Here is an 8548-nt window from a genome sequence, read left to right on the forward strand (position 1 = left end):
GACTGATGCACCTCCACAAGATGTACAAAGATGTACAATACATTCGTGGAAATGGTGTTTGAACATCTCCAATCCATCTCCATTTACCAGCTCAGCTATAAGAGCAGCAGTGACGGGACCATCTGTTTTCCATTCCATCTTTTATGCTCTGAACAAACAAAATTTAATGGTCCTCCTAAACTCCTTGGAAACATGTGAATATTATTGATCTCCCTTTTCATAAGGAAAACTGCTGGAGGGAAAGGTAAATTCTGCTTGGGCTTTCAATGGAAAGCTATTTTGGACTTTCTGAAAATTAGGCTTTGCTCTTCTTATCCAGAAGATTTGGGGTTATAAATTTCATTGAATTTTTCTATTCAGGAATCATCTACTTCCCCATAGTACCTCGTGTATGCAACCTGTCTTGTTGGACATAGATATTTTATTTTCAGGCCCCTTTTTTTGCTCCTGTTTTAATATACATGACCATTTAAAAAGGAGAGAGAGGGAGGGAGAGATGGAGGAAGAAAGATCGTGTTTAAACAGCGGTTTTGTTTTTTCTTTTTAAAACTGCTTGTGAAGCTGAATAAAGTGAAATTGCTAAATACATACGGGAAATGCAATTCTATGTCAATTGCCAGTAAATAGTCAAAGGAAATATATTTTACTCACCAGGATTTATGCATGTGACCAAAAGTTCTATTGTAATAAGATGATATTTCTGAAGAAACATAGAATATGCGCATTTTGTAGAACTGATTAATCAACTAAAGTTAATAGAAATAGCTATTCAGTTATTCAGCTGCCTTATAGGTAGCCAATGTCTGATATATACATGTATATATAACGTATTTTAGAATAGCCTCATGTAGGCTGTTAACATTATATACAACCTCTCTTAAGCCCTCAAGATCAGTGTTTGCCATTGATTAAAGGGTTACAGATCTGAGAGAGAAACTTCCCACCTTTTTTCCTTTCATCATTTCTATTTCATATGCAATTTCAAAAGCAGTTTAAAGCTTCAGCTCATGAAAGAGCTTCAGTTCAAAGTCTGATTTTACAGATACAGTTTTCGGCTCACAAATACATGCATCATCAATTTGGGGGCTCATTACTAACCATACGCTCAATTCTTGGAGCTCTGGATGGGTAATAAATGGGCTGCACTTGCAAATCAGGCAGCTACATGTCCAAAATCTAGTAACTGCGTTCATCTTCAGCTGTCAGAGCAAGCCAGTATTTGCAGCACTGTTATGTACTTGACCTTTTCAGATTCCCTTCCTGTCCCTACACCTGCTAGAGTGTCTTGAAGATCGATACATTTAAAAACAGGAGGTGCTTTCTTGCAGTGCAGGCATGGTGTTTATTCTACTTTTTTTTCAGCTTTTCTGCAACCAAAAGAAAATTGATGTTGTGCTTTTTGCTGCCTTTTTTTTTTTTTTCGTAATGAAATCTGAAGTTCACTATGTTTGGGGGAGCTGTAAGAGGCACAATAAAATCCTCAGCATTTCATGATACTGTCTCAGTTACACTGAACAATTAGCTTATAACGAAGAAATATCCTGGCTTGAACAATTTGGGAATGCTCATTTCCTGAAAATCATCTCCATTACAGTTGCAGTGCCTCAGCTGCCTAATTAAGACTGGAATCTCCATGCTTTATGTTTCAAATGTTGTAATAATAGTTTACAAAAATAAGATATTAAACTGAGCAAAGCCACAACACGCTACTCCCCAGAGTAGAAGCTAAGCTAATAATGAACTTGTCCTGCTGGACTCCTCTGAACATCAATAGAGGAGAAAGTTGTTCCAGCCTGATATTCTTCTGTTTTCTTCCAGGAAATAAGCTTCAAGCTAAGACTTGGTAGCTGAATTCTACATCAACATAAAAACCTGCTACGGGCAATATTTGCATCAGGCATCTATAGAGTTTAAATAGTCTTAAAAGACAAAACAATATTTCCTTCAGAAATGGCACCTTTGTTAAAGGTTTAAATGTCAGTGGTGCCTAAATATTTTCTGAGGCATCTGAAAGTTCATTTGAATTTCTAACTCCCATGTTAATATATTTATATATCTCCTGTTTTTGTAAAATCACAGGAAAAGACCATTTCAAAATGTTACTCTTGCAGATATGGATCAGCCACATATCAAGTCCTGCAAGGAGATTAACATAATGAACACGGAGAAAAGGAATATCGCTTTTGTCAAGGCAGGCAGAAGCATCTGCGTCCTAGCCAGGACTAATTCAGGAAGCATGGCTTTCTCATGGGCAATGAAAAGATGCTTGACCAATTCTTGAGCAAGATGCAGAAATCTCTCAGTGAAAATCTGACCTCATGATACAATTTTATTACTGAGAGATCTACGAATTGTCTAGTGCACAGTGAGATACGTTTTCACCTTGCATACCTCAAAATTTGTTTCTTTGTTGATTAACTCACCATGCCTCCAAGAGTCTTTTGCCATCCTGCAATAGCGTTTTGATCACCAGTGACAGCCAGTATCACTGTGACACATGGATGATGAAAAGGTCCACAAACTAGCCCAAAAGTCTGCTAATACCTTGTCTGAGAGTAGATGGCATTTGGATAAACTAAGTTAGTAACATGGGATAAGCCAAAAAGAAGTTTCTCAGGGCATTGCCCCTTTACGTCCATCTCCACTGCTGAGCAACATACAGATAATAGATATTCAGGAAATCATCTTTTCTTCACTAGCATGTCATTCCTATCCAGGGCCTTAAAATCTTAGTGAAAAACTTTGATTCCACTGGTTACCAAAGGAAGAAATTGAGTGTGATACAGAGGCCAGCAAAAAAAAAAAAAAAAAAAAAAAAAACTCACAGTAGGTAAGGAGAAGCAAAAGAATTAACTGTTGCACATTATTTTATTATTCCTTTTTTTTTTTTTTTGATATTCCCAGACAGAAATGATATGTTGATGGAAGTGGGCTATTTGGTAGTCTCCTCTGTCTTCCCTGGGAATTGTACACGTAGAAGTTATTATTGCCAAAAAGAAGTAAATCTCTGTGAGGCCAGTTATATATTGTGAAACCCAGGGAGGCCTACTGAGCCTCAAACTGCTTCTTAAAGAGAACTTTATTTCCCTGTTTGCTGCTGATCATGGGTTCATTATGCAATGGGAGGTTCAGCACATGGCACCAACTACACACCTACTTAGCCTGGATCTTTTTGCATTTTGAAGCCTTTTATAATGAAGACCCAAAGTGGAGCTGTTGTTTTTTTCCGTACCTGTTGTGATAGAATACATTCTTCCTGCCATTGCATTGTGCCTTGGAGAGAAAATGTAGTTTATCAACCACTTTAGTCAAGTCTACTAGCTGAAAAAGCAATAAGCTATTCTTTTTTTTTTCCACTAAATAAATTTGGTATTAACTTATTTAATCCATTACATTACAAAGCACAAGCTTTTTGTGAAGCAAAAATTTCTGATTTCTTTAGCTAAGATTAATAAATTTTGATTTTTTAAGCTAAGATTAATAGATTTCCCTTTCTAAAAGTTACCCTGAATTGGTCAAATCAACAAGGAGAAAAGTATCTTCTGGCAGTCAAGGAGTGCAACAGAAAAAAGGGTTAATAAATGAGTCCTCCCATACTGTTTGGTTGTTTTATAAACAGAGTGTTTATAATCCATAAGAAATGAAGGGTAATCTGCAGGATAAGCAGATGAAATTCTAAGGCCTGGACTATAAAAATAGTCAGCATGAGTAATGTAATAGACTTTTTCAGTATTGTGTAAGAATCTGCATCTTAATAAAATAGATCATCAAATAGATGTTTTTAACCAGTCTGAAAATTCAGAATATAATACAGTATGCTTTCTATCTATGTACAGGTCATCTGCAGGCTAGGCAGACACTGTTTAGGTCTAAGTGATTTTTAAATGAGACAACTTACTTATCAAGGTGCCTTTGGAGGTTGTGATAGTATATCAGCTATTTAGACGAACCAAGTAAACAGAATCAGCTGTGTTTGGAATGAAAGGGGAATTCAAATGAAAAGCAATCAAATCAAATGCTGAAAGGAAGGGAGAAATTAATAGGTCAAAAGAAATTGTTTTGTCAGCCTCCTCCACTGACGGCTGCTGCTTATGCGTCTGGGGGACGAGGGTGCATGGAGGAGTCACCCCGGGCTGTCAGTCTTCACGGCTCGGCATCCAAAGCGTCGCTGCTTGGAAGCTGAGGTCAGACTCTGCAGCAAGCCTCCTGTCAGGGTAACGGTGAGGGACATCATCTCCAGGTGTATGTTGTTACTTGGAGAGACTCCCAGGGGAGCAGCATCTGTGCCAAGGTTTAGAAGGACACACTGCTTAATTCTGTCCTTGGCCAGACAGCTCCTTCTCAGGCAAAAGAATCAAATATATCACTCAATATTCAGACACTCTGAATCTGTACTTCCCAGGTCAAACTTGTGTCTTTCGTATAATCTCAGCAGTTTCATGGACATTACTTTTCCTGGGCCTATATTAAGATAGCTGACCTCTTAAAAAAAACAAGGGCAATACAGGGCTCTACTGACTTCTCAGGTAGCCTAGTGCTAGAAATTGCTGTGTTGATGCTTTGGGCAGCAAATGGGACAGGATTCCTCAGGCAGCTCAGGTGTCTTCCTCTGCACAAACACCCTGAAGAGCAGAAGGTGAGCAAGTGGGACAGGAGGAGGACTACATGGTTGAGAGGTGGGAGCTTAGGGGTGACATGGACTCCCAAAGACATCAGCATTGAGGGTACACCAGAGTAGTAATAAAAATACTCAATAGTGGGACAGAGAAGGTCAAGGAGAATAAGCAAAGTTGGCTGGACTAGATGACCTCCTAAGGTCCTTTCTGGCCTGATTTCTATGATTCTGTGAGAAATAACTAACATACAAAAAGAAAAAAAAAAAGGAGGTGCTGGGGCAATCTGGCAGGAGTAAGGGGGACACAAATTAAGCAGGAAAAAGATACAGTGAAGGTCAGTAAAAGAAAAAGTTTGCTGCATGGTTGGGGTTTTAATGACTACTTAAGAGTCAGTAATATCAGACTCTTCTGGATGTATATTCACATGCACAGAAATTGTTGCATTATGATTTTCATCTGTGCACACTAATAAATGCATTCAATTATTGATGTTGCACCAATGCTTCTGGGAAACCGTTCAGAGCTGTCAGTGATCTGCAGTGTTTTTCTTTTATATGCCTCTGTTTTATCCACATCAGCCTTCCCTGTGCCGTGGTGTTTAACTACCAGCAGAGCAAAAGAGAAGATGGTCAAAAGCGCACAACAAAAATGTCACTGGATTCAAAGGCTAGTCAAGGTCCAGCACTCCAAAAGAGATGTAATTTGGAAAATCACTGGTCTGGGACAGCTGTCGAAATGAAAATAGGTAATAATGCCATCAGGACGGGCACCAGGGAATAGAAATAGGTCTAGCTCCCCTGTTCGTCTTGCCCTTTTGCTGGGACAGACTCCAGGGCCTGCTACCTGAACTGGTCCTCAGTTCAGGTCATGCAATTAGCTACGTAGTTAATGCAGCTGTGACAGAGCCCACAGGGAGACTGCTGAGTGGCCTGACTGGAAAAGTGAGATTGATGAAAAATACGGGAATTTGGTAGATAATAGGGGCCTAAACCTATCCCTACTTAGTTATCATAGCTTTTGATATCAACAATATGACGTTATAGTAAATATTGTTGACACCCTATGGTATTCCTATCCTGGAAAATCCTAATTCTCTTGTGCTCACCTCTATGAAGGTGCAGGTAATAAATCAAGAGAACAAAGTGGTATCTCCTATCCTAAAGGCTTATAGTCTCACTATTGAAAAAAGTATCAACAATGACTAGAAATATTTCATTAGTTCTATAATTAGTGTAATAAAGATATATGAATATTTATCACACACACTAGCTCTACTTCTCTATCTACCTGTTTTTCGCATGCCTGTCCCTGCAGGGTTTGCTCATCTAGCTATATATAAATCACTCTTTGTTGTAGGATTTCCATCTCAACAAGCTCATATGAGTCATTAGCCTGAGACATCCTCCAGCTTCACGCCCTGAGCTGCAGTCTGATGTGGGGAGACAGAGCAGCACGTCTAGAAAATCTGTAGTGGTTAGAGCCCAGAAGGTGCAGGATTTTACTGCAATTCCTCATCCTTGCAGCTCACCTCTTCTGCTCTTCAGGAGAGCTCATACTGCTTGCAGCATTTTGGGTTCTTGACATGTGGGAACAAGAATTACTGTCACACTTAACCTCTGCGCAAATGTTTAGGTGAAGATGGTATCATTCAAGTCTCCTGAGCAAGCCAGGGCATAGGGATGGGTATGTCACAAAAGTCAATGTCTCACAGCTTCTGAGAAGGCATATCTGTGGTGTGTTTGCACAGACCCATACATGAGATGCAGTCTTGACCACAGCTGATTGATGTAATTAGGAAGACAAAAAACAGATCTAAAAGTGGATGTTAGCACTCAAACAGAGACTTGTTTTGAAATCCAAAACTGCAGTTCTCAGATCACCAACAGAGCCAGTAGCTGTTAGAGATGTCCAACTTCATGTTGCCTTAGTTCTTGGCAGCTGCAGCTCTCCAGGTGTCTTGATTCAACTCCTTGGAATGGCCATAAACGCCTCTGTTGTGACAAGACTGACCAACTTCATATATTCTCAGTATTCCTTCACCATGCACTCCTGATGATTACTGGTTTTTAAACAGCAGCTTCAAAGCCCTACTGCTCCCTCTCTTCTTCTTAGTAGCCAACCAGTTAAAATGTGCAACTTTTCTCCAGGGTGGGGTTCAAAGCTCTATCTCATGCTGCCCTACATAATACCCTGAGGTGGAGCAAGCAGTGGAAGTTTTTCAGCTTCAGTATTCAGCTGCCTAGAAAAACTATTTAGGGGACAGGGACTAGACTGAACTAACCAAAAGTTATTCAAGACTGGCAATGAAAGTGCTTGCATGGAAGAGGACCAAGGACTTGAATTACTGTCCCTGCTCCACACATCCACATTTTAATACTTTTTTTTTTTTCTTCTTTATTGAAAGACCAGAACTCATTTATTTTTCAGGACAGGCAATGATAATACTGAATGATACATTCAGAACTTGATTTCTACTGGTGCTGTCATTTATTTTGGCAAAAAGAAATGAAAGCACATGTGCCAAGCCATGTAATAACAGAAGATACCGGCTCTTGGATTCATGCAGAGATCTTCAAGACCCGCCTGGATGTGACCCTGTGACACATGCTCTAGGTGTCCCTGCTTGAGCAGGGCGTTAGGGCTAGGAGATTTCTAGAGGTCTCTTCCAGCCTCATCCATTCCGTGATTCTGTGTGATTCTGTGATCCATGATTGGATGCCATAACCAGCACGATATAAAGACACACAATCACACGTTTGTTTTTTCTTAATAAATTCTGAATTGCTTGATGAAGAGTGAAAGAGTTTCATCACCACCTTTATGAGATTTATGCCTCAGCTTGCAAAAGCTATGTCCCAGTCATCTGGAAACTGCTGTGGAAGCACAGCTGAGAACTGCACCTAAGATTTACAGGTGCAGGTTCTATAAAATGCATAAAATATTCTTTGTGGTTTTGTAATAGCTGTCTTATCTCAGTCTTATATATTGCTGCTTTGAGTTAAGGCATTATAGGTAAACTTTGTGCATAGAAAAGAAAAATGGTTTCATTTGCATCTGTGTAAAGCCAGATTTGATTTAAACACTACAGAAGCTATCACTGCATCTGGTTACACACTGGTCTATTGCTCTGATAACAACAGGCATATATTTGATATGATTTACCACCTAATAAAGAAATTGAGCAAAAAAAAATAAAAGTAAATTAGAAAATGCAAGTGGGGACAAATTCATTGCAAAATGTCTTTCAAGTGTTAAGGAAGATATAAGAGTTAATCTTACAATGGAGATTCATTAAAGGGAATTCTCATTAAGTAAACAATTGAAATCAGAATAAATGCATATGTCAAACAGATGGGCCTGTCAATCAGGACATGGTAGAACTGTGTTTGGAGATGATTAAAGAAAAGGGAAAGTAGAATATAACATGACAAAAATTGCTTCAATTTAAATAGAAAGTCAATATTGAAAAATCACAAGGGAAACAAAAAAGTATTGTAGCTCTTAAAGTAATGAGCCATGAGTAAAGATACATCAGCTATATAATACTAATAAGAGTAAACGAAGAGTGGAGCAGAATGGAGACACTATAGCCAAACTTTGTTGGCTTCTCTGTGGAGATGGTAATCTGACGGTGCCGTGCAGCTGATGAGTGAATGGAGGGTGGAGTGGAATGAAGACACTGTGGCCAAACTCCATTGTACTCCCTGCAGAGGTGGTAACCTGGTCGTACCACACAGCTGATAAGCAAAATAGTATGATAAGATGTCTGGTGCTGGGCCAACAATGATGGCAGATCAGTCCCTTTCAATGGACTTTGCTCAAACTTCTCTCATTCTAATTTCATTCTAATACCAATACACAACCCCATCCAAGAAGTTACCCACTTGCAAGGAACAACCACTCCTCACTGAGCATGCTCTTTAGATTTTTAA

Source organism: Tinamus guttatus, unplaced genomic scaffold, assembly GCF_059628265.1.
Source record: "Tinamus guttatus ecotype Peru unplaced genomic scaffold, ASM5962826v1 Tinamus_guttatus_pri_ptg000602l, whole genome shotgun sequence".
NCBI classification, from domain to species: Eukaryota; Metazoa; Chordata; class Aves; order Tinamiformes; family Tinamidae; genus Tinamus; species Tinamus guttatus.